Genomic DNA, 27473 nt, shown 5'->3' with positions numbered 1-27473 from the left:
ATACCAAAAATAGAAAAATCAGCCTGGTGGGCACCCGCAGTCCCAGCTACTCAGGAGGCTAACACAGGAGGGTTGCTTGAGCGCAGGGGTTAAGGCTGCAGTGAGCTATGATTGTACCATTGCACTTCAGCCTGGGTGACAGAGCAAGACCCTGTCTCTTAAAAAAAGGGGAATGTTTAAACAAAGAATGTTATGATACAACCTAATTTTTCAATAGTATTTCAGTTTATTAAAATGGGAAAGATGAGTGTTTTGCTAGGATTTCAGATTTTCAGTCTTGAACTTGATTTTCTCAGGACAGAATGAAGTCCTCTTTGTATTGATTGGAGAGCATTTAGTACTTTTCCTGGAACCCTCTGCTTTGCTACCTCAGCCAGATTCTCTGAATCTTGTTTCTTTTAACTTTTTTTTTTTTTTCTTTTTTTAAAGGCAGAGTCTCACTTTGTCGCCCTCAGTAGAGTGCCCTGCCATGGCATCACATAGCTCACAGCAACCTCCAACTCCTGGGCTCAGGCGATTCTCTTGCCTCAGCCTCCCGAGTAGCTGGGACCACAGGCGCCCGCCACAACACCCAGCTATTTTTTGTTGCAGTTTGATCAGGTCCAAGTTTGAACCGGTTACCCTCGGTATATGGGGCCAGTGCCCTACTCACTGAGCCACAGGCGCCGCCTGTTTCATTAACTCTTGAGTCTCTTCCTATACTTCACTTCATACAGTAGGTCAAAAGTGTTTTTTGTTTTGTTTGTTTTTTTTACTAGAAAACAACTTTCATTGAGATCCCACCAGTTGTACAATCTGTTCCTGACATTAAGCTCCTTCTTCCTTAGCAATTCAGTCTTTCTTTTCTTTTTTTTTTTCTTTTATTGTTGGGGTTCCGTTGAGGGTACAAGAAACCAGGTAGTTCAGTCTTTCTTAAGTGGTTCCACGAATGCTTTCTTCTCCTCCATAGTCTGGAAGCAGTCATGGCCAAACTCAGAGGTGGTGTCGATGAACATCAGGACAATCTTCTCCAGAGCCTGCCGTTCCATCCCTACCAACAAGGACTTGTGGAGGGTGAGCACTCGCTTCTTGGTCCCACCACACAGGCCTTTCAGCATGACAAAATCATTGGTCACGTCACCAGAGTGGACAGAGCCACCCAGAGGGTTAATGCTGTTGTCAGGTCGTAATAGGTAGAGGCATTGTTCTTGACCAGTCTGCCATCCTTGATAAGGTAGCCTTGGCCTGGGTTGGAAGTTTTGAAATCTAGAATCTTACTCACTGTGAAACTGAGCCATACTCTAAGGAAGAGTCTGGCTCCTAGACAGGATAACAGGAGTTCAGGTAAAGACTGTGGAATCAAAGCAGAGCAACAGTCAGCAAGCCCTGCTCTACTGGGAAGGGTGAAGAATTCCTCCTAAAAATGAGCGTGATTTAAATATCACCTATAATTTCAGTTTTTCACTTTATAACTAACCTAAATTGCCTGAACTCCCAAAATACAAATACTTCTTTAAAGTTACATAAAAATAGAATGTGAGGCTCAGTGCCTGTAGCTCAGGCAGCTAAGGTGCCAGCCACATACACCAGAGCTGGCAGGTTCGAATCCAGCCCAGGGCCTGCCAAACAACAATGACAACTACAACCAAAAAATAGCCGGACGTTGTGGCGGGCCCCTGTAGTCCCAGCTACTGGGGAGGCTGAGGCAAGAGAATCGCTTAAACCCAGGAGTTAGAGGTTGCTGTGAGCTGTGATGCAACGGCACTCTACCCAGGACGACAGCTTAAGGCACTGTCTCAAAAAAAAAAAATGTGAAAGTTTAAAATCAAGACCTCTTAGGATCTGAGTTTTTTTAGTTCTTCTTTGTTGCCTGCATAAAACTTAAGCATGTGATCAAATATACTGAATCTGAGTGGTATTCTGGCTACCAGGATGGAATATTAGTCCCTAATGAGTAAATCTGTCCTTCCCTTTTGAAATAGTAGATATCTTTGTGGAAACTCCTCACACCAGATTTCCAGGTTGGGAAATGAATTCAACTACTTCTAAATCTACATGATTAAAAAGAAAGGAGAGGGAAGAAATAAAAGCATACAAGTGAAAAAGAAAGAATAAAGAAACCACTTGAGGAAAAAAATAATAAGGTCAAAAGAATAATAAAGAGAGAACATTGATTAGAAATGGAGATTATTAGGTAAGTATGAATTTTGAGCTAGAATGATGAGATTTGTTTTACTTTGTGGTTTGTAAAACCAGTCTCCTTACTTTATAATCAGACTGTTTTATGAAAACACTGAAAAAAATAGTATTTTTAAAAAGTAAATTTGCAGGCGGCACCTATGGCTTAGTGAGTAGGGCGCTGGCCCTATATACCAAGGGTGGTGGTGGTTTCAAACCCGGCCTCAGCCAGCTAAACAACAATGACAACTGCAACAAAAAATAGCCTGGTGTTGTGGCAAGCACTTGAAGTCCAAACTACTTGGGAGGCTGAGGCAAGAGAATCTCTTAAGCCCAAAAGGTTGCTGTGATCTGTGATGCCAGAGCATTCTACTGAGGGCAACATAGTAAAACTCTGTCTCAAAAAAAAAAAAACAACAAAACATGTCTTCTGTCTCCATCTGCAGAATTTATCCTAAAAGAAAGCCCTCTAGGAATTTTAAGGATTTGTCTATAATGTAGTAATTCGCATTTGAAATCATATTAAGTTTTGGTGTTTTTTTTTGAGACAGTGTCTCAGTTTGTCACCTCAGTAGAGTGCTGTGGTGTCATAGTTCACAGCAACCTCAAACTCTTGGGCTCAGTGATTCTCTTGCCTCAGGCTCCCAGCTGGGACCACAACGCCCAGCTATTTTTTTTCTTTTTTGGAGTTGTCATTGTTGTTTAGCAACCCAGGCTGTGTTCGAACCCGTCAGCCCTGTGTACATGGCCAGCACCCTAATCCCGGCTATTTTTTTTTTTTTTTCTTCGTAGAGACAGAGTCTTACTTTATCGCCCTCGGTAGAGTGCCATGGCATCACACAGCTCACAGCAACCTCCAACTCCTGGACTTAGGCGATTCTCTTGCCTCAGCCTCCCGAGTAGCTGGGACTACAGGTGCCTGCCACAACACCTGGCTATTTTTTTGTTGCAGTTTGGCCGGGGCTGGGTTTGAACCCACCACCCTCTGTATATGGGGCCGGCGCCCTACCCACTGAGCCACAGGTGCCGTCCAATCCCGGCTATTTTTAAGAGATGAAGTCTTAGTCTGGCTCAGGCTGGTCTTGAACCTGTGAGCTCAGGCGATCCACTGGCCTCAGCCTCCCAAGTGCTGAGATTACAGGCATGAGCCACCGCGCCCGGATAATCATAGTAAGTTTAAATTGAAGAGCAATATAGTACTCCTTCAGGAAAATATAAATCAAAATATTTTAATAGAAATGCAGTTTAATTGTTACTTTCACATATACACAGCAACTTAAATGAGTTGGTGATGCCAGGCCTTCTTTAATAAGTCATTTGCAATAAACCTGATTATAAAGCTAATGAATACTCTTAAATGCTTACAGAGGTTGCTCTAGATTATATTTGAGGGAGCTCCTGTTGCACAATCGGTTAGCGCTTGGTACTGATAGATTATGTTTGAGATCAATAACAAGCACACATCATAATCATTTTTGTACTTCGTAATAGTTTTACTTTAAAACTACTCAGAATCGGGCGGCGCCTGTGGCTCAGTGGGTAGGGCGCCGGTCCCATATGCCGGAGGTGGTGGGTTCAAACCCAGCCCCGGCCAAATTAAAAAAAAAAAAAAAAAAAACTACTCAGAATTCTTGCAATTGTTAGTGCAAAAGGGGTGAAAATCTGCCTCTGCCTAACTTGCAAAATAATAATATGGTTCTTCTCTTGCCTGATTTTCATCAACTCTTAAAAACAAGCATGTTGGGGGCGGCGCCTGTGGCTCAGCGGGTAGGGCACCGGCCCCATATGCTGAGGGTGGCGGGTTCAAACCCAGCCCCGGCCAAACTGCAACAACAAAAAAAAATAGCCGGGCGTTATGGCAGACGCCTGTAGTCCCAGCTACTTGGGAGGCTGAGTCAAGAGAATCGCCTAAGCCCAAGGATTCGGAGGTTGCTGTGAGCTGTGTGACACCACAGCACTCTACCGAGGGTGATAAGGTGAGACTCTGTCTCTACAAAAAAAAAAAAAAAAAAAAAAAAACAAGCATGTTGGTGGGCGGCGCCTGTGGCTCAGTGAGTAGGGCGCCAGCCCCATATGCCAAGGGTGGCGGGTTCAAACCCGGCCCCAGCCAAACTGCAACAAAAAAATAGCCGGGCGTTGTGGCAGGCGCCTGTGGTCCCAGCTGCTTGGGAGGCTGAGGCAGAAGAATCGCGTAAGCCCAAGAGTTAGAGGTTGCTGTGAGCCGTGTGACGCCACGGCACTCTACCCGAGGGCGGTACAGTGAGACTCTGTCTCTACAAAAAAAAAAAAAAAGCATGTTATTTCTGGAGAAACAAATTCACAGTCTGAATTAATTAATTAATTTATTTATTTATTTTTTGCAGTTTTTGGCCAGGGCTGGGTTTGAACCCACCACCTCCGGCACCCTACTCCTTTGAGTCACAGGCACCACCCCTGAATTTATTTATTTTATTTATTTTTTAGAAACAGAATCTCATTCTGTCACCCTCGGTAGAGTGCTGTGGCATCACAGCTCACAGCAACCACAAACTCTTGGCCTCAAGTGATTCTCTTGCCTCAGCCTCCTGAGTAGCTGGGACTACAGGTGCCTGCCACAATGCCCAGCTATTTTTTGTTGCTGTTGCAGTTGTCATCGTTGTTTTAGCTGCCCTGGGCTGGGTTCAAACCCGCCAACCTCGGTGTATGTGGCCGGTGCCCTACCCACTGAGCTACGGACTCTGACAATATTTTCCTTTGTTTTAACGAGCAGTTTATTTCCTTTGTTTTAATAAGCAGTTTATATCTCTAATCTCTTCTTTGTTTTTGAACTTGCATAGACCATAAGATTCTTTGAGAGTAAGGACCAGATCTTACTTTTATTCTCAGAAGTCAGCCTATACTTGGTTGAAATAATTCCCATGAAAACTGCCCTTCCTTTCTGCTGTCCCATTACAAATTTCCTCACTGACAGGATCTGAAAGAAGGTTTTTCTTTTCTTTTTCTTTTTTTGAAACAGTCTCACTTTGTCACTCTGGGTAGAGTACTGCGGCATCACAGCTCACAGCAACCTCCAACTCCTGGGCTTAGGCGATCCTCTTGCCTCAGCCTCCCAAGTACCTGGGACCACAGGTGCCCGCCACAATGCCTGTGTTGCAGTTTGGCCCGAGCAGGGTTTGAACCCGCCACCCTCAGTATATGAGGCCAGTGCCCTACTCACTGTGCCACAGGCGCCGCCCTGGAAGGTCTTTTGGAAGCTGCCAATGAGTCTCTGCCCCAAGGCTCCTAAACGCAGAACAGCCAGCCAAACTCAAAAGCTGGGCTAGGTCCCGCCCACTCCGCCCCAGGCCTGCACCGAGCGTCCCTGCCCGCTTAGTCTTGCCCTCTGCCAGCTCCCAGGACACGTCGCCCCTATCGCTAAGAAACAATGGTCATAATTCCATTGCAGGCAGAAACAGGCTTCGTTCAGTTAGAGATCAAAATCAGGGAAAAGAATACTCTCTCTGGGAATCAAAAGGAAACCTTGAGAGAGTTTCATAGTATGATTTCCTATAACACTGGCAGAGCAGAGCGTGTCCAGGTACTCACCCTGTGCCGGGGACTAGTCAGTGTGCCCGCCTGTCCGCACATCTGCGCAGTCCCAGAAGGCAGCCTCCCACCCAGCCTCTCCCTAATGGATTTCCATTTCTATCGACTGGGGACTTAGATGCTGGCTGGCAATTAGTTCTAATCAGGCCCCAGGAGTTTCCTCGGGACTGCCATCCAGTCTAATTGCTGGCAGCTGTGGGGATGCTCAGCTGCAGGGACAGGCTGTTAACCCCCAGTGTCCCAGGCTCCACAAAGACTCCACCTAGCAAATTTCTCCTTATGTGTGGTATGAGTTTGGATAGGTGGCTGATTGGTTTTGGAAAATTTGAAAGACTCGGTTTACTTTATGGGGGCAAGACATGATTGCAAGAAGGACTTTACCTAACAATTGCAATCAGTGTAACCTGGCTTATTGTATCCTCAATGAATCCCCAACAATATAAAAAAAAAAAAAGAAAGACTCGGTTTACTTTATCTCCAAAGGGAAACTTTGGGATAGAGCATGAAATGCATAATTCTGCTGTGTAACAGGAAATCCAAACTGCAACAAAAAAAATAGCCTGGCATTGTGGCGGGTGCCTGTAGTCCCAGCTACTTGGGAGGCTGAAGCAAAAGAATCGCCTAGGCCCAGGAGTTGGAGGTTGCTGTGAGCTGTGCGACGCCATGGCACTCTACTGAGGGCGATAAAGTGACACTCTGTCTCTACCAAAAAAAAAAAAAAAACACCATTAAAAAGAATATTATGGACTCGGCACTTATAGCTCATTGGGTAGGGTGCATATACCAGGGCTGGCGGGTTTGAACCCAGCCAGGGCCTGCTAAAAACGACAGCTGCAACAAAAAAATAGCCACACGTTTTGGCGGGCACCTGTAGTCCCAGCTACTTGGGAGGCTGAGGCAAGAGAATCACTTAAGCCCAAGAGTCTGAAGTTGCTGTGAGCTGTGACGAGACAGCACTCTACTGAGGGCAACAAAGTGAGACTCTGTCTCGGGAAAAAAAGTCTATTATGGAAATCCTCAAAAATTCACAAAAGTAGGAGAGCAGTGGAGTAAGTAAGCCCCATATATCCATCCTTGAATCCTCTACATTTCTGCCTTTCTCTTTGACCTCTTCCCTCCACTTTTTTTTCGTTATACTAGAATATTTTTTCAGACACATGAGTGCTTCGGTGTATCATTCTAATTTAGTTGCCTATGTATTATTTGAATATATTGGCCGGATGCACTCTGGGAGGCTGAGGTGGGTGGATTGCTTGAGCCCAGGAGTTTAAGCCCAGCCTTAGGCGGAGACCCTATCTCTACCAAAAATAGAAAGCCTGAGGCAAGAGGATCACTTGAGTCTGAGAGTTTGAGGTTGCTATGAGCTATGATAACATCATGGTACTCTACCCCGGGCAACAATGTGAGACTGTCTCTAAATAAATAAATTAATTAAATTAAATTAAATCTTAACTTCATTACTACACCAAACCAAATAAATAATCATCGCTTTAGGGCAGCGCCTGTGGCTCAGTCGGTAAGGCGCCGGCCCCATATACCGAGGGTGGCGGGTTCAAGCCCAGCCCCGGCCGAACTGCAACCAAAAAATAGCCGGGCATTGTGGCGGGCGCCTGTAGTTCCAGCTACTCGGGAGGCTGAGGCAAGAGAATCACTTAAGCCCAGGAGTTGGAGGTTGCTGTGAGCTGTGTGATGCCATGGCACTCTACCGAGGGCCATAAAGTGAGACTCTGTCTCTACAAAAAAAATAAAAAATAATCATCGCTTTATTTTTAATCTTGAGATAGAGTCTCACTTTGTCACCCTCATAGAGTGCTGTGGCATCATAACTCACAGCACCCGCAGACTCCTGGGCTCAAGCCATTCTTTTGCCTCAGTCTCCCGAGTAGCTGGGACTATAGGTGGCCGCCACAATGCCCAGCTATTTTTATTTATTTTATTTTATTTATTTATTTATTGCTCAGCTATTATTAGAGACAAGGTCTTGCTCTGGCTCTGGTCTCGAACCTATGAGCTCAGGCAGTCCACCTGCCTCAGCCTCCAAAAGTGCTAGGATTACAGGAGCCACCATGCCCAGCCTTGTTTTGTTGTTGTTGTGGGACAGAGTTTCACTTTGTCACCCTGGGTAAAGTACTGTCATAGCTCACGGCAACCTCAAACTCTCTGGCTTAAGTGATCCTCCTGCCTCAGCCTCGCAAGTATCTGGGATTATAGGCGCCCCTCCCACGCCTGGGCTAATTTCAGTTAGTTTGAATCATGATGTAATCGAGGTCACACTGGATTCAGTTATGACTAAATGACAAGGTAGTCATTTGTTGTATAGAATTTTACTTTCTAAATGTGGCAGATTATATCCTCAGGGTGTTCTTTTGTGTTCTTCAGCCTGTATATTTTCTGTAAACTTGTAGAAAAACCTAGAAGCTTCATGAGAATGAGGTTGCTGTGAGCTGTGACGTCACAGCACTCTACTGAGGGCAATAAAGTAAAACTCTGTCTCTACAAAAATAATAATAATAATAATAATAATTTAAGCCACTAAGTTTTGTGGTGGATTAGCTAACCAGATTCCCAGAGTCCATGTCTGATGCTTATCCTAGGATACTCCTCACCCTCCTTCGGAAGACAAGGCCCATATCTCATGCTACAGTAACTAACAGAGCTTCCTCCAAACACGCATGACAGCTGGAGTTCCCCCACCTGTCCATATCCTCATCCCCACGGCCACCGGGGCTCAGCACATGTACGCACTTAGACTTCTTCACTTAACAGGCACGGCAGGCTGGCTCACCCTAAATACCTATCCAGATGAAATCCCTCTCACAAGACATGCAAATGAAAATAGTGACATGGCTCGGTGCCTGCAGCTCAGCGGCTAGGGCACCAGCCACATACACCAGAGCTGGTGGGTTCAAATCCAGCCCGGGCCTGCCAAACAACAATGACAACTACAACCAACAAATAGCCAGGTGTTGTGGTGGGCACCTGTAGCGCCAGCTACTTGGGAGGCTGAGGCAAAGAGAATTACTTAAGCCTAAGAGCTTGAGGTTGCTGTGAGCTGTGACAACACTGCACTCTACCCAGGGCAACATAGTAAGACTCTTATCTCAAAAATAAATAAATAGGCTTGGCACCTGTGGCTCAAGCGGCTAAGGCTCCAGCCACATACATCTGAGCTGGCCAGTTCGAATCCAGCCTGGGCCCACCAAACAACGACGGCTACCTATAACCCAACTATAGCACAAGACTATGGGGAAAGGGCCAAGAAGGGGCAAAGGAGGGGGGAGGTTAGGGTGGAAGGAGGGTAATGGGTGGGGCCACACCTACGGTGCATCTTAGAATGGGTACAGGTGAAACTTACTAAAGGCAGAATACAAATGCCTACATACAGTAACTCAGAAAATGCCATGAAGGCTACTTGAACAGTTTGATGAGAATATTTCAGATTGTATATGAAACCCGCACATTGTACCCTTTGGTTGCACTAATGTACACAGCTATGACTTCACAATAAAAATAAATTAAAAAAAAAAAACAACATGACAGCTGCAACCAAAAAATAGCCAGGCGTTATGGTGGGTGCCTGTAGTCCCAGCTACTTGGGAGGCTGAAGCAATGAAATCGCTTGAGCCCAGGAGTTGGAGGTTGCTATGAGCTGTGATGCCACAGCACTCTACCCAGGGTGACAGCTTGAGGCTCTGTCTCAAATAAATAAATAAAATAGTGAGATGGGCCAGATGCGGTGGCTCACGCCTTCAATCCTAGCACTGTGGGAAGCCAAGTCAAGTGGATTGCCTGAGCTCAGACGTTCGAGACCAGCCTGAGCTGGAGTGAGACAGAGTGAGACCCCGTTTCTACCAAAAAAAAGCGGGGTGTTGTGGTGGGTGCCTGTAGTCCCAGCTACTTGGGAGGCTGAGACAAGAGAATCGCTTAAGCCAAAGAGCAGGAGGTTGCCGTGCACTCTACCGAGGGCGACAAAGTGAGACTCTGTCTCTAAAACAATAAATAAATAAATAAATTCAGGTTGGTACCAGTACCCTACAAATGGCTATTCCAGGAAAAGAATCCCGAAATGGCTTTGAAGGATGGGCTAGGTGCTGGCGTTGGTGCACAGCTTCCCAAGGGGGAGGTACTTTGAAGGTGACAATAGTGATTTTCAGCAGGGAGGTATGTAGCACTTTTTCAAGGAATGAGTTCTCAAACTTAATTATCCAACTTCATACATCTGCACCCCTCCTAAATTTCTTCCTTCTTGCCCCAAAGGAACAAGTGTCCAAAATATGCTTTTGATGAGTTCATTTCCCAACAAGCTCTGCCATCCTCTTCCGGCTCCCTTCGTCACTGCTGCTTCCCTGCGGTACCGTTTCTTTCTCCTTCTCAGTCCCTCACTGTGCTGAGCACAGGGTAGTCCTCAGTGACACAGTCCCTAGCTGTGCCCCCTACCTGTGGTGACACACTTCTCTGTTCTAAGTCAAGCCCTCATCCAGAGAGGGGCTCTTCTCCAACCACAGAGAAGCATCATCTGACTTACGGAGGGGAATAAAATAAAACCTGTAATTGATTCTATTCCAAAGCAGCCCTGCATGAAGAAGGAAAATCATGCCTCGAGGAGCGGGCGCTTTCATTAGAGCTCTGCGGAGCCATGTGGGAGGGCAGTGGCAGACCAAAGAAGGAGCCAGCCAGGGACCCCAACCCGGCCCACGGCACACTGTGCCCCACACCCACACATGCTCACGAAGCCACACACGGGGGAGGGCGGGAGCTTTTCATATTTCAGAAACCATGTGTCACTAGTGATGTCTCATCTTTTCTGTGTTTAAAGATTATTTCAGAGAAGCAAGTAAGAGGCCCAGCTAATAAGGTATAAGTGATCCCAGGAAGAAGCATCTGCACTTAGTTGCCGGATGCTCACCATCTTAGCGGTGGGGAGACCTCGGAGACAGCTGGTAAAACCAGTACCAGCTTCTCCAGACAAAGGCTTGGAGCCCTGACAGGCGTTCCAGGACTAACCGGCCTGTGTTCCTTCACTGCGCCTCTGCTTACATGCTTTGTCCCCTTGTGCTGTGTGGATTTGTTTGTGTTTCTCATTAATTAGTAGGTGGAGTCTTGCAGTGTTCTAGTCAGGACATTGGGTTTCTAATGGGACCATCCTCATTGGCTTAAGAAAATAGGTCACTCATTGGCTCACAATTGGAAGTCAAGAGTAGATCTCAACTCCGGCTGGCCTGGATCCAAGGACCGGAACAATAACTTCAAACCTTTCCCCCACCACCTTTCACCTCTGCTCCTCTGTGGCCTTGATCCTGCCCTTCTGCAGGTTTTCTTTATGTAGCCAGGAACACTGGTGCCACGGGAAACTGCAAATCACCATCCTTCAGGTTTCTCTAGCTCCAAAGCCAAAACTCATTCTTATCAGCTAACTTGGTTCACATGCCCAGGGAGTGCTAGGGCCAGGGAAAGGGGCACTGAACAACCCAAACGACAAATCCTCAGTGCAGATATAACCCTTTTAGTACAAATATGAACTCTAAGGCCTCAGTTTCCCCATCTATAAAAAGGAATAATAATACTACCTACCAATAGTAATTAGAAAATTCATATAAAATGCTTAGAACCATTCCCAACATATGATAACACCTATATTAATGTTGCCTCTTTTTTTTTTTTTTTTTTTTTAGTTTTTGTCCGGGGCTGGGTTTGAACTCACCACCTCTGGCATATGGGGCCAGTGCCCTACCCCTTTGAGCCACAGGCGCCGCCCTTAATGTTGCTTCTTGTTATTGTTTTCATTATGTGCTTTTCCTAGATAATCATCTTAACATCCAGTATCTCTCATTGAACAGAAGCTACATCTTTTTCTGTGGCCAAATCTAGAAATCTCTTCTTTATGGCTTCAGGATGGTGTCTTGCATAGGGGACAAAAATATTCTCCTGGGCCGCATACCTAGCTCAGTGGGTAGGGTGCTGTCCACATACACCAAGACTGGCAGGTTCAAACCCTGCCTGGGCCTGCTAAAACAATGACAACTGCAACAACAACAATAAAAATAGCACAGTCTTGGCGCCTGTAGCTCAGCGGCTAGGATGCCAGCCACATACACCAGCGCTGGGGGGTTCGAATCCATCCTGGGCCTCCAAACAACAATGACAACTACAACCAAAAAATAGCTGGGTGTTGTGGTGGGCGCCTATAGTCCCAGCTACTTGGGAGGCTGAGGCAAGAGAATCGCTTAAGCCCAAGAGTTTAAGGTTGCTGTGAGCTGTGATGCCACAGCACTCTACCCAGGGCAATAGCTTGAGACTCTGTCTCAAAAAAAAAAAAAATTATTCTATATTTCCTTATCATATTTTTGTAGTTTTATATTTAATGTTTAAATGTTTATTTCACCATCTTCTCCCACTAATTTGGAATTTAATATCTATCAAATACTAAGTTCATACTATGAATTAACTTGTTTCTAGAATTGTTTCATTCCCTTTTTTTTTTTTTTTTTTGTAGAGACAGAGTCTCACTTTATTGCCCTGGGTTGAGTACCGTGGCCTCACACAGCTCACAGCAACCTCCAACTCCTGGGCTTAAGCGATTCTCTTGCCTCAGCCTCCCGAGAAGCTGGGACTACAGGCGCCCACCACAACGCCCAGCTATTTTTTTGTTGCAGTTTGGCCAGGTCCGGCCTGAACCCACCACCCTCAGTATATGGGGCTAGTGCCCTACCCAATGAGCCACAGTCGCCACCCTTTTTTTTTTTTTTTTGAGACAGAGTTTCACTATATCGCCCTCAGTAGAGTGCCAGGGCATCCCAGCTCACAGCAACCTCAAACTCTTGGGCTCAAGCAATTCTCAACCTCCCCAGTACCTGGGACTAGCCTACCACAAAGCCTGGCTATTTTTTGTTGCAGTTGTCATTGTTGTTTAGCTGGCCCAGGCCAGATTCGAACCCACAAACTTAGGTATATGTGGATGGTGCCGTGACCACTGTGCTATGGGCGCCAAGCCAATTTGTTTCATTCCTTTTTCCTATGTCTATTTATTTATGTCTTCATTTCTTCATTTATTTTTATTTATTTATTTTTTTGAAACTGAGTTTCACTATGTCACCCTCAGTAGAGTGCTGTGGCGTCACAGCTCACAGCAACCTCCAACTCTTGGGCTTAAGTGATTCTCTTGCCTCAACCTCCCACGTAGCTGGGACTACAGGTGCCCGCCACAACACCCAGCTATTTTTTGTTGCAGTTGTTATTGTTGTTTAGCTGGCCCAGGCTGGGTTTGAACCCACCAGCCTTGGTGTATGTGGCTGGTGCCATAACACTGTACTACAGGCACCAAGCCCCTATGTCAATGTAATTATTCTACCTTTGCAGTAAATTGCTGAAGGCAAGTTTACCTTGCCATCATACTTTTTAAGAAATGCATCTGGACTGGCGTGGTGGCTCACATCTGTAATCCCAGCACTTTGGGAGACCAAGGCAAGAAGATTGTTTTAGGCCAGTAGTGTGAGATTGCGGTAAGCTAGGATGACACCACTGAACTTTAGCCTGAGACCTTGTCTCAGAAAACAAAACAAAACAATAAAATGAAAAACAAATTTAATGACTCTCATTATTTTTCATTGTCTTATATATATATATATTTTTTTTTTTTTTGGTTTTTGGCCAGGACTGGGTTTGAACCCACCACCTCCGGCATCTGGGACCGGCGCCCTACCCCTTGAGCCACAGGTGCCGCCCTTCATTGTCTTATTAATCCTAGTATTTCTAACAGTTTTTGCTTTGTGATTTCAAAGCTATGCTGTTGAATTTATGAAGAATCATTACTATAACTTATTAATTTATTTAATTAATATTAAATATCTATTTTAGTTCCATTAACGCTTTTATTTATTTGTTTATTTATTTTGAGAGACAGTCTCACTTTGTTGCCCTGGGTAGAGTGCTGTGGCATCATAGCTCCCAGTGAACTCAAACGATTCTCTTGCCTCAGACTCCTGAGTAAGTGGGACAGGACTACAGGCTTGCCACAACGCCTAGCCAATTTTTCTTTTCTTTTTTTTTTTTTTTAGTTGAGGTGGTGTCTGGCTCTTGCTCAGGCTGGTCTCAAACTCCTAAGCTCAAGGGATCTTCCTGCCTCAGCCTCCCAGAGTGCTGGGATTACAGGCGGGACCACCGCGCCTGCACCATCAGTGCTTTCTGCGTGACTCTTCCAGGTCCTGCCTTCTTTAATTTTCCTTGTCTTCATCTCTCCTGTATTTTTAGCCCTCCTGTGAAATTTTGGTATGAATGTACTTGATGTAAAAAACATAACTTTTTAAATGCAATATAGGATTCTTTGTATTTTTTTTTTTTGTAGAGACAGAGTCTCACTTCATGGCCTTCGGTAGAGTGCCGTGGCATCACACAGCTCACAGCAACCTCCAACTCCTGGGCTTAGGCGATTCTCTTGCCTCAGCCTCCCGAGGAGTTGGGACCACAGGCGCCCACCACAACGCCCGGCTATTTTTTGGTTGCAGTTTGTCCAGGGCTGGGTTCGAACCCGCTACTCTTGATATATGGGGCCGGCGCCCTACCTGCTGAGCCATAGGTGCCGCCCAGGATATTTTAATAGAATTTAGTCTATTTATTTATTGAGTCTGTTTAATGCTCCTTGGTATAGCTGGTCTCATTTTTAATATCTTTATGTTTTCCATTTAGATATATGTCTTATAAAAAGCTTATAATTTTTAAAATGCAATCTGAGCTGCTTTGTTACTTTAATGGAATTTATTCTATTTAAAATTTTAATGATCCTTGATATAGCTGGTCTAATCTAATATCCATTTTCTTGCCTTTTATAGTTCTGCTTTTTTCTCCTTCTGCCTTTTGGTGCATTAATCTAATTTTCTTTCTTTTCTTTTCCTTTTTTTTTTTTTTTTTTTTTTTTGAGACAGAGTCTCACTTTGTCATTCTCGGTAGAGTGCCATGACATCATAGCTCACAATAACCTCAAACTCTTGGACTCAAGCAATTCTCTTACCTTAATCTCCCCAGTAGCTAGGACTACAGGCACCCTCCACAAAGCCCAGCTATTTTTGAAAACAGGGTGTCCCTCTTTTTTTTTTTTTCTTGAGACAAAGTCTTACTTCGTCACACTAGGTAGAGTGCTATGGCATCATAGCTCACAGCAATCTCAAACTCTTGGGTCAAGCAATTCTCTTGACTCAGCCTCCCAAGTAGCTGGGACTACAGGCGCCCACCACAACGCCAGCTATTTTTTGGTTGTAGTTGTTGTTTGGCAGGTCCGGGATAGATTTGAACCTGCCAGCTCCACTGTATGTGGCTGGCGCCCTAGCCACTGAGCTACAGGCACCAAGCCTCAGTTTCTAATGTAAAAATTCTCCAGATTAACTTTACCCTTTTAATTCTCTCCTGCCCACTCACTTGAACTCTGCTGTCTTGCTTAATCTTCCTTCCCACTCACTGCCCATGTCATTCCACAGTTAGAGGCTGTTCTTTGGAATGAAATTCTCTCTCATTATCCATTTTATCACCTGGGTCATTCAGCGCTGTGCTGATACAGTCTCTAAGCACTAAGATTTAAAAGTAGAAAGGATAAAAATAGCTTCAAAAATTCATTTATTCAACAAATATTGAATTTACTAAGCACATAATCTGGCCAGACACTGTTCTTGGTAGTGGGAGCACAACAGGGAGCAAGACAGAGGCAGAACCCGACCGAGGCCAGGGGGAAGAACAAGGGGAGACGGTGACAGATGAGGCCTGACCTGGGCAGAGCCCTGTCTGCAGGGAGGGGAGCTGCACAGAAGTGAGGAATAGCACCCTAAGGAGAGGGAATAGCAGGGGCAAAGACCCTAACTGGGAGGGGCCCTGGAATGCTCTGGAAACAGAGGGGACTTCAGGAGCAATAGGGAGTGAGGTAGCACGGTAAAGATTCTGAATTTCAGGTGGTGCCTATGGTTCATCGTGTAGGGCGCCGGCCCCATATACCAAGGGTGGTGGGTTCAAACCCGGCCCCAGCCAAACTGCAACAATAAAAAAAACAGCTGGGCATTGTGGTGAGCCCCCGTAGTCCCAGCTACTTGGGAGGCTGAGGCAAGAGAATGGCTTAAGCCCAAGAGTTTAAGGTTGCTGTGAGCTGTGATGCCATAGCACTCTATCGAGGGGGACAAAGTGAGACTCTGTCTCTAAAAAAAAAAAAAAAAAAGATTTTGAATTTCATTCTAAATGTGATCACAGGACACTGGAGAGTTTCATCCTGGGCAGTGCATTCTCTGACGCAAATTTTCAAAGGATCATTGCAGCTGCTGCGTAGAGAGTCGAGTGCAGGGACCTGAGCAGACGCAGTTGGGAGGCAGCTTCTACAGAGAAGACAAGTGGCCGCGGGGCCTAGCCAGGAGGCAGCAGTGGGGAGGATGAGAAGGGGTGTGATGCCCAGACATGTTTAATGTTGGGCTGATGGTGTTGCCATAGAATGTGACAGAGAGAGAAACATCTGTTAGGGATGACCACGATGGTTCAGACCCGAGTAAAATAAGAATGGCATTTACTCAAAAGAAAAATGTGGAAAGACAAAGCTGGCTACACGAAAACCAAGCTGCTGTGCTCATAGTATAAGAGGACAGCAGGAGGACCGTGACAGGAAAAGTCAAATGGGGTGGGCAGCCCTGTGCATGTCTTGTAAGCACACGACTAGCAGAAGCAAGCTTGCATGGGTAGATGTGGGGACTGGACAGCCATCACCCATCCAGGTCAGACTAGCTCCTGAGAACTGGCCACTAGAAAGGGTACCAGTACTCAAGTTTGTGGTTTCTCCTGTGGCCTCTCAAAGACCAGGTTTTGGTCCTTTAAATCCATTCCTAAATAATACCACTTATCTATTTTGAAAGTCAACTCTTAGTAATAAAGACTTTTCATGGAGGTCATGACTATCATTTGTAATTCACATGTGCTATCCCAGTGCCTTAGAGCAGCTATTACGACTCCAAGATAGGCTCAGCGCCTGTAACACATTGGTTACGGCACTGGCCACTTTCACCAAGGCTGGTGGGTTCGACCACAGCCTGGGCCTGCTAACAACTGCAACAAAACAATAGCCAGGTGTTGTGTTGGGTGCCTGTAGTCCCAGCTACTTGGGAGGCTGAGTCACGAGAATTGCTTAAGCACAAGAGTTTGAGGTTGCTGTGAGCTGTGATCCCACACACTCTACCAAGGGCAACATAATGACACTCTATCTCAAAAAAAAAAAAAAAGACTCTGAGATAAAGTACCATTTGTGTAGAAATATACAGCTACTCACTCAGTCCAGGCTCTTTCTTGCCCTACTGGGTAGTTTGTATCAAACATCCTCTAAAATATCCTGAGGGTATCAAATCTGCAAAATTATAGATATGGCAGCCTAAGGACTTTGTCACTTTCCAAAGACAATAAATCACTTATGGCTGGGCACAGTGGTTCACACTGTAATCCTAGCACTTTGGGAGGCTGAGGTAGAAGGATTACTTGGCTCAGGAGTTCGAGACCAGCCAGGGTAAGAGTGAGAACCCTATCTGTACTGAAAATAGAAAAATTTAGCTGGGCATCGTAGTACACACCTGTACTCCCAGTTACTCGGGCAGCTAAAGCAAGAGGATCATTTGAGGCCAGGAGTTTGAAGTTATAGTGAGCTAAGATGATGCCACTGCACTCTACCCCAGGCAACAGAGTAAGATTCTGTCTCAATCAATCAACCAATAAATTACATACAATTTCTCTCTCTTTTTTTTTGAGACAGAGCCTCAAGCTGTCACCCTGGGTAGAGTGCCATGGCATCACAGCACATAGCAACCTCCAACTCCTGGGTTTACACGATTCTCTTGCCTCGGCCTCCCAAGTAGCTGGGACTACAGGTGCCCGCCACAACACCTGGCTATTTTTTGGTTGTAGTTGTCATTGTTGTTTGGCAGGCCCAAGCTGAGATTCAAACCCGCCAGCTCTGATGTATGTGGCTGGTGTCTTAGCCACTTGAGCTACAGGCACCAAGCCTTTTTTTTTTTTTTGAGATAGAGTCCCACTATGTCACCCTCAGTAGAGTGCTGTGATGTCACAGCTCACAGCAACCTCCAACTCCTGGGCTTAAGTGATTCTCTTGCCTTAGCCTCCCAAGTATCTGGGACTACAGCGCCTGCCACAATGCCCAGCTGTTTTTAGAGATGAAGTCTTGCTCTTGCTCAGGCTAGTCTTGAACCTGTGAGCTCAGGGCAATCCACCTGCCTCAGCCTCCCAGAGTGCTGGGATTATAGGCATGAGCCACCATGCCTGAAATTACTTACAACTTCATGGTCCAAATAAAATGGATTTGTTACATCACTGCATAAAAATGAATTTAAGTGGGGGTGGCGCCTGTGGCTCAGTGAGTAGGGCACTGGCCCCATATACCGAGGGTGGCAGTTTCAAACCCAACCCCGGCCAAACTGCAACAAAAAAATAGCCAGGCGTTGTGGTGGGCACCTATAGTCCCAGCTACTCAGGAGACTGAGGCAAGAGAATCACCTAAGCCCAAGAGCTGGAGGTTGCTGTGAGCTGTGATGCCACGGCACTCTACCGAGGCGACAAAGTGAGAATCTGTCTCTAAAAAAAAAAAAATTAAGTGGGCAGTGCCTGTAGCTCAGTCCACAGGGTGCGACCATATACACCGAGGGTGGCAGGTTCAAGCCCAGCCCGGGCCTGCTAAACAACAATGACAACTACAACCAAAAAAATAGCCGGGCATTGCAGTGGACAGTGGATGCCTGTAGTCCCAGCTAATTGAGAGGCTGAGGCAAGAGAATCCCTAAAGCCCAGGAGTTTGAGGTTTCTGTGAGCTGTGACGTCACGCACAGCACTCTACTCAGGGCAACAGCTTGAGACTCTTTCTCAAAAAAAAAAAAAAAAAAAAACAGGCTCAGTGCCTGTAGCTCAAGCAGCTAAAGCACTAGCTGACGGGTGGGAATCCAGCCCAGGCCTGCCAAACAACAATGACAACTACAACCAAAAAAACATAGCTGGGCATTGTGGCCAGCACCTGTAGTCCCAGCTATTTGGGAGGCTGAGGCATGAGAATTGCTTGAGCCCAGGAGTTGGAGGTTGCTGTGAGCTGTGATGCCACAGCACTCTACCCAGGGTGACAGCTTGAGGCTCTGTCTCAAAAAAAAAAAAATTTAAGTTATTGATTCCTTTAGGTTTAACATAATGAGCCATGCAAGTAGGACACATTTTAAATAAATTGTAATTTAAGTTATTCACATGGTTTCGAAACATATATTTTTCTTGCAAACAATCTGTGTAGGAGGTCTCTTTTTGCATAGACCAGATAAAAGTTCTTTACTTTGGGATCAGCAGTAGAAGTCTTTCTGACTAAATTAAATGCTTTCCAAAGGATATGAGGCAGGTAGGCAGTGTACATACCCCAGTGGACCCAATTAAGTGTTAGTATAGTAATGGCGACAGAAGACAACCTTGTCTGTCGCCATTACTATTCAACGTAGTGCTGGAAGTTCTAGCCAATACCATTAGGCAAGACAAGGAAATAAAGGGCATCCAAATGGGAGCAGAGGAGGTCAAACTCTCCCTCTTTGCTGACGACATGATCTTATACTTAGAGAAGCTCAAAGACTCAACCACAAGACTCCTAGAAGTCATCAAAAAATACAGTATCATCTCAGGATATAAAATCGATGTCCACAAGTCAGTAGCCTTTGTACACAGCAGTAACAGTCAAGGTGAGAAGCTAATTAAGGACACAACTCCCTTCACCATAGCTTCAAAGAAAATGAAATACCTAGGAATATACCTAACAAAAGAGGTGAAGGACCTCTATAAAGAAAATTATGAAATCCTAAGAAAGGAAATAGCAGAGGATATTAACAAACGGAAGAACATACAATTCTCATGACTGAGAAGAATCAACATTGTTAAAATGTCTCTACCGGGCAGCGCCTATGGCTCAGTGGGTAGGGCACCGGCCCCATATACCAAGGGTGGCGGGTTCAAACCCGGCTCCTATAGGTGAAAAGCCTATAAGTAAACCTTCAAATGGTTCCATTTTGTGAAGGCAAGTTTAAAGTCTTTTGTTATAGAAAGGAAAAAATCCTGGGGGCGCCTGTGGCTCAAGGAGTAAGGCACCGGCTCAAACCCAGCCCTGGCCAAAAAAAAAACTGCAAAAAAAAAAAAGAAGGAAAAAATCCTGGATAGAACTCCAAATGTGGCTTAAAAACTAATTATGTAAAAGTAATTTAGGGCGGAGCTTCGTGGAGGCAGGGCTGCAGACAGTCACCTGTGTATCTCAGGATTTTCCAGACTACTCTCTAAAGATGATTAACAGCCTCCAGATGCTCAATCTTTCAAACAGCTTATTTCTCCAGAATCTTGTCTTTTGGTTTTGTTTTTGATTATTTAGCGTAAGAATAACTTTAGTGAAGTAGTTATCAATTAAACTGGTTAAACTGTAGCCCATAAGGATAGCTTTAGATAATGTTAGTAAAATGGTTACCAGTTAAACCGGGTTATCTGTAGGCCCGTAAGTACCAGGCAGTAGGAGGCCTGGGGCCAACGTTTAAGTCATGTGTTTATTGATTAAGTTATGTGCCTATATAAGCTTTGGTGGAAGAAATAAGATTGCCAATTGCCATGAGAGTGTAAGTGGACCTCCTTATTACTCAAACTCTTTCATTGCAGGACTCATTTCTCTGCGCCTTGGTCAGGTCAATTGGGAGACATTCATGCAACAGCCCCGGCCAAATTGCAACAAAAAAATAGCTGGGCATTGTTGTGGGCGCCTGTAGTCCCAACTACTAGGGAGGCTGAGGCAAGAGAATTGCCTAAGCCCAGGAGTTGGAGGTTGCTGTGAGCTGTATGATGTCAAGGCACTCTGCCAAGGGCCATAAAGTGAGACTCTGTCTCTACAAAAAAAAAAAAGATTTGGAAGAAAGGATTCTGCATTTTGTATAAAACAAGAAGAAACCCCATATAGCTAAGGCAGTTCTTAGTAATAAAAATAAAGCCAGGGGCATCAGCATACCAAATTTTAGGCTGTACTATAGGGCCATAGTGGTCAAGACAGCATGGTACTGGCACGAAAATAGAGACATAGACTTTTGGAATCGAATAGAAAACCAGGAAATTAAACTAACAACTTAACAAGCACCTAATCTTCAATAAACCAAACAAGAACGTACACTGGAGGAAAGACTCCCTATTCAATAAATGGTGTTAGGAGAACTGGATATCCACATGCAAAAAACTGAAACTGGACCTGCACCTCTCTCCACTCACAAAAATTGATTCGAGATGGATAAAGGACTTAAATCTAAGGCATGAAACGATAAAAATCCTCAAAGAAATCATAGGAAAAACACTGGAAGATATCAGCCTGGGGAAAGACTTCATGAAGAAGACTGCCATGGCAATTGCAACAACTACAAAAATAAACAAATGGGACTTCATCAAACTGAAAAGCTTCTGTACAGCTAAGGAGACAACAGCCAAAGCAAATAGACAACTACACAATGGGAAAGGATATTTGCACATTTTGAACCAGACAAAAGCTTGATAACTAGAATCTATAGAGAACTCAATGCGTATGAAAAAAGCCAACAATTCCATATATCAATGGGCAAGAGAGACGAATAGAATCTTCTCTCAAGGGGCGGCGCCTGTGGCTCAGTCGGTAAGGCGCCGGCCCCATATACCGAGGGTGGCGGGTTCAAACCCAGCCCCGGCTGAACTGCAACAAAAAAATAGCTGGGCGTTGTGGCGGGCGCCTGTAGTCCCAGCTACTTGGGAGGCTGAGGCAAGAGAATCGCTTAAGCCCAGGAGTTGGAGGTTGCTGTGAGCTGTGTGAGGCCACGGCACTCTACCGAGGGCGATAAAGTGAGACTCTGTCTCTACAAAAAAAAAAAAAAAGAATCTTCTCTCAAGAAGACAGATGAATGGCTAACAAACATATGAGAAAATGCTCATCATCCCTAATTATTAGAGAAATGCAAATCAAAACCACCTTGAGATACCATCTAACCCCAGTAAGAATGGCTCACATCACAAAATCTCAAAACTGTGGATGTGGAGAGAAGGGAACACTTTTACACTGCTGGTGGGACTGCAAACTAATAAAACCTTTTTGGAAGCAAGTATGGAGAACCCTCAAAGCACTCAAGCTAGACCTCCCATTTGATCCTGCAATCCCATTACTGGGCATCTACCCAGAAGGAAAGAAATCCTTTTATCATAAGGACACTTGCACTAGAGTTTATTGCAGCTCAATTTACAATCGCCAAAATGTGGAAATAGCCTAAATGCCCCCCAACCCAGGAATGGATTAACAAGCTGTGGTATATGTACACCATGGAATACTATTCAGTCATTTAAAACAATGGAGACTTTACAGCCTTTGTATTTTTTTTTTTTTTTTTTTTTTTTGAGACAGAGCCTCAAGCTGTTGCCCTGGGTAGAGTGCTATGGTATCACAACTCACAGCAACCTCCAACTCTTGGGCTCAAGTGATTCTCCTGCCTCCGCCTCCCAAGTAGCTGGGACCACAGGCACCCGCCACAATGCCCGGCTATTTTTTGGTTGCAGCCATCATTGTTGTTTTGCCAGCCTGGGCTGGATTCGAACCCGCCAGCTCAGGTGTACGTGGCTGGTGCCTTAGCTGCTTGAGCCACAGGTGCTGAGCCTACAGCCTTTGTATTAACCTGAATGGAAGTGAAACACATTATTCTTAGTAAAGCATCTCAAGAATGGAGAAGCATGAATCCTATGTACTCAATTTTGATATGAGGACAATTAATGCAATTAATGACACAGTGGGGGTGGGGGAAGGAGAGCAGAGAAAGAAAGGAGGGAGGGGTGGGGAAAAGAAAGAGTAGAGAGAGGGAAGGAGAGAGGGGGGTGGGGTCTTGGTGTGTGCCACACCTTTTGGGGGCAAGGCACGATTGTAAGAGGGACTTTACCTAACAAATGCAATCAATGTAACCTGGTTTCTTATACCCTCAATGAATCCCCAACAATTAAAAAAAAAAAAGGGTGATGCCAAACTGCAACAAAAAAATGCCAGGCATTGTGGCAGGTGCCTGTAGTCCCAGCTATTCAGGAGGCTGAGGCGAAAGAATTGGCTAAGCCCACGAGCTGGCGGTTGCTGTGAACTGTGACACCACAGCACTCTACTGAGGGCAACAAAGTGAAACTCTGTCTATAAAAAAAATTTTTTTTCATACATTTCTTTGAATGTAAATCCTTGATACTCTGATTGTGAATGGAAGAAACATCAACCCACTATTTGCACTTGTAACTCTCCATGGAATTGTGTAACTTTCCCAAGCAGACATGGACCTTTCTTTCTAGGAGGCTAGGTTCAAGGATGAACAGTAGTTACTAGCTAGGAATTCTTGGGAAATACATTTTGTAAAGATGTAAGGCAAGGAGACCCATCCTTTCTTAACTTCACCTTAACAGAGCATTTAGTTATTGGAGTTTCAGTTAATGGCGCATCAGAGATCACATCAATGATGGAAAGAACAAGTGGGGGAGCAGGGGTGAATAAAATCACACCATTGGGGGCGGCGCCTGTGGCTCAGTCGGTAAGGCGCCGGCCCCATATACCGAGGGTGGCGGGTTCAAACCCAGCCCCGGCCAAACTGCAACCAAAAAATAACCGGGCGTTGTGGCAGGCGCCTGTAGTCCCAGCTACTCGGGAGGCTGAGGCAAGAGAATCGCTTAAGCCCAGGAGTTGGAGGTTGCTGTGAGCTGTGTGATGCCATGGCACTCTACCGAGGGCCATAAAGTGAGACTCTGTCTCTACAAAAAAAAAATTAATAAATAAAATCACACCATCGGGAACAATGCACACTAACTGGATGATGGGCACTCTTACAACTTTGACTCAAACTGTACAAATGCAATTTATGTAACAAAAATGTTTGTTCCCCCATAATAATCTGAAATAAAAATAAATAAATAAATAAATAAATAAGTACAGGAAAAACAGAAAGGTGAGAGAAACACCTGGAAGCTTAAGCCAAGCAGTTTTCCTGGAGATGTCACAGCTGGGATTCCAGATGGAGGTGTGTGACACAGCCATCAGCGAGTAGGGCGCTGGCCCCATATACGGAGGGTGGGGGGTTTGAACCTGGCCTCAGCCAAACTGCAACAACAACAATAAAAAAGATAACATTACATCTTCTGGAAAGCATGAGAGGGATGAGAGAGATGAATGCATGAACTCTCAGAGGCAAGAGAACTTGAGTGTCAACAGCCAGTTTGGTGAGTACCCAGAGCCACTGAGCAGGACGTTGGGGAGCCTTTCCTTAAAGGCCTAAACCTCCAAGTACAGGTGGGGCAGCACCATATCCCAAAGTCGCCCTGGGCTATTCCATTACACTTACAGGTTACCAATGCCAGGAATGTTAATATTTTATGGCTCTAACTTGCACTTCTAAAAGTTCTAATTAATGTCACTATAAAAAAACTGGCAGGCATGCTGATACAAATGAGAATCACAGCCTCCTCGAAATGTCTGTGAGCCAGCTCTTCTGGGATCCTGCAGTGATTTGCCCTGAATGTCTTGGCTCCATAAAGGGGCCAATAATTAGCAATGGCAGCTAAGCCACACTTCCCCACTGGATGCCATTTGCTAATGGTTAATTAATTAATTGATTAACAGTTCCTGTAGCATTGGCTATTAAAGACCCTTCAAGCCGTTCTCCCCAGTGTCCCCCTTCCCCTAAACACACCATGGCAGGAGAAAGATTTCCATAGTATCTTTGAAAACAGGGCTACATCTTAGACATTGTTTCTGCAACTTGCATGATGCCTGCACATAGAAAACTCTTGTAGAGTAAATGAGCGAATGGATGGAGAGATTGATAGATGAAAATGTATGACACACTTCCACATTTTTCTCCCATGTCATAAAATTATTTTCTAAACTTTTGATTTGAAAATGTAAATATTGGGCGGCGCCTGTGGCTCAGTCGGTGGGGCGCCAGCCCCATATACCGAGGGTGGCGGGTTCAAACCCGGCCCGGGCAAACTGCAACCAAAAAATAGCCGGGCGTTGTGGCGGGCGCCTGTGGTCCCAGCTGCTCGGGAGGCTGAGGCAGGAGAATCGCTTTAGCCCAAGAGTTGGAGGTTGCTGTGAGCTGTGTGAGGCCACGGCACTCTACGAGGGCCATAAAGTGAGACTCTGTCTCTACAAAAAAAAAAAAAAGAAAAAGAAAATGTAAATATCACCCAATCTAATTTCATTTTAAGGATAGGAGGCTCGGTGCCTATAGCTCAAGTAGCTAGGGCGCCAGCCACATACACCAGAGCTGCCGGGTTCAAATCCAGCCCAGGCCTGCCAAACAACAATGACAACTACAACCAAAAAATAGCGAGGTGTTGTGACAGGCGCCGGTAGTCCCAGCTACTTGAGAGGCTGAGGCAAGAGAATTGCTAAAGGGTGGTGCCTGTGGCTCAGTGAGTAGGGTGCCAGCCCCATATACCGAGGGTGGCGGTTTCAAACCTGGCCCCAGCCAAACTACAGCAACAACAAAAAATAGCCAGGCATTGTGGCGGGCGCCTATAGTCCCAGCTACTCAGGAGGCTGAAGCAAGAGAATCGCCTAAGCCCAAGGACTGGAGGTTGCTGTGAGCTGTGATGCCATGGTACTCTACCAAGGGCAACAAAGTGAGACTCTGTCTCTATAAAAAAAAAAAAAAAAAAAGAGAGAGAGAGAATCACTTAAGCCCAAGAGTTAGAGTTTGAGGTTGCTGTAAGCTGTGACGCCATAGCACTCTACCCAGGGTGACAGCTTGAGACTCTGTCTCAAAAAAAAAAGAATAAGGAAACAGGCCCCCAAGAGTTAAAAGGATGTATACATGACATCAGCTATTAAGAACAGAATCGGGCCAGTCATCATGTTTCATGCCTGTAATCCTAGCTCTCTGGGAAGCTGAGGCAGGAGGATTCCATGAGCCCAGGACTTTGAGGTTGCCATGAGCTAGGCTGACGCCAGGATACTCTGTCCTGGGCAACAGAGTAAGACTTTGTCCAAAAAAAAAGAGCATAGGCTAGATCAAAAATTGATCCTTTTTTCACTAGAGAAAAGTGATTTGTCCATATCCACCTGTCCACCGGGCAAGTCTTCAAATTCTGCTTTCCTTGCTGACAGGATTGCCGGCTGCATCAGGAGTCCACCAGATGACTGAGTGGTACCTGCACACCCAGCCCCATCTCACCCTCAGAAGAGTTACCGTTCCAGGAGCTGAGGCCCCGAGCAGGTCCTATGCGCACTCCAGCCAGACACCCTGACCCTCACACAGAGGCATCTGGAGAATGAGGTGAGGGGAAGTGCCTGGGGAGGGTGGGAAGGTTGCTGGTGGAGGAGCGTCCTGCCCATGGGCAGATGGCTATGGGAATTGTGAGATTTGCAGCTTTTTTGAGACTTAATTTTTTGAGAAGCTTTAAATTATAATTATCTGTGATGAAATTGATTTAAAGATAATAATAATTTTTCAGTGGGAACAAAAAGGATTAAATTCAAATCAGCTCATTCAGGTTTCCTAGAAGATGACCTAAGATTACAGAATTTAAATGACCAAAATGAAGGAATTTGAGTTAGGAACATCTCATTTATCTTTGCTTTCCAGGAGGCACACAAAATAGCCCCTCAGATTTACCTAGCACTTTTGTTTTTTGTTTTTTTTGAGACAGAGTGTCATTATGTTGCCCTCGGTAGAGTGCTCTGGCATCACAGCTCACAGCAACCTCAAACTCTTGGCCTTAAGCAATTTTTTTGCCTCAGCCCCCAAGTAGCTGGGACTACAGGCGCCTGCCACACCGCCTGGCTATTTTTTGTTGCAGTTGTCATTGTTGTTTTTGCTGGCCCAGGCCAGGCTTGAACACACCAGCCTCAGTGCATGTGGCCAGCACCATAACCACTGTGCTACGGGCACGGAGCCTACAATAGCACTTTTAACACTTAAAATCTATTATTTTAGGGCAGTGCCTGGAGCTCAGTGAGTAGGGCACCAGCCCCATATACCAAGGATGGCGGGTTCAAATCCAGCCCTTACCAAACTGCAACAACAACAAAAATAGCCAATGTTGTGGCGGGCGCCTGTAGTCCCCAGCTACTTGGGAGGCTGAGGCAAGAGAATCCCTTAAGCTGGGCCCAAGAGTCTGAGGTTGCTGTGATGCTACGGCACTCTACTGAGGGCAACGTAGTGAGACTCAGTCTCAAAAAAATAAATAAGTAAAATAATAATAATAATGATAAGTATTATATCAAGCATTGGTGGGGAAATGGAACAGCTAAAATTCTCATACACTACTGTTGACAATGTAAAACACTACAACCACTTTGGAAATCAGCTGGGTGATTATATTAAATTTAAAGTTAAACATACACTGCATATGTGTGTCAGCCATTTCACCCCTACTCATTGACTCAAGAGAAATTAAAATATGTGTCCACACAAAGATTTGTACACAAATACTCATAAACATTCTCTTCAAAATTTAGAAACAACCCAAATATCCTTCAATAGGTGACGAGGAAACTGGTACATTCATACACTGAAATCCAGGCAACAGCATGGATTAAACACAAACTAACATATACGAACAGACCATGGTATCCTTGGGACGTGACCGAGAGTGTGAAGGTTGGGAAGAGACAGGAAGAATGGGTTACAAAAAAGGTGCAGGGAGGCTGGGCGAGGTGGCTCACGCCTGTAATCCTAGCACTCTGGGAGGCCTGAGTTCACCTC

At 45.2% G+C, this 27473-nt stretch overlaps 1 protein-coding gene across 2 annotated transcripts in view; it reads left to right on the top strand.

Annotated features, from left to right (window-relative positions):
- XRCC2 (X-ray repair cross complementing 2) overlaps nt 1-27473 on the top strand; it is a 132971-nt gene that overhangs the window by 75900 nt on the left and 29598 nt on the right. For both annotated transcript variants that reach the window (XR_008372942.1, XR_008372943.1), the window contains exons 3-4: nt 950-1053; nt 25874-26042. The gene's annotated coding sequence lies outside the window, so the exon portion shown is untranslated. The remainder of the gene's footprint in view (nt 1-949; nt 1054-25873; nt 26043-27473) is intronic.

The sequence above is a fragment of the Nycticebus coucang genome, chromosome 11 (assembly GCF_027406575.1).
Source record: "Nycticebus coucang isolate mNycCou1 chromosome 11, mNycCou1.pri, whole genome shotgun sequence".
In the NCBI taxonomy this organism is placed as follows: Eukaryota; Metazoa; Chordata; class Mammalia; order Primates; family Lorisidae; genus Nycticebus; species Nycticebus coucang.
Note: the sequence above shows the minus strand (reverse complement) of the source record. Positions and strands in the feature narration are given on the sequence as shown.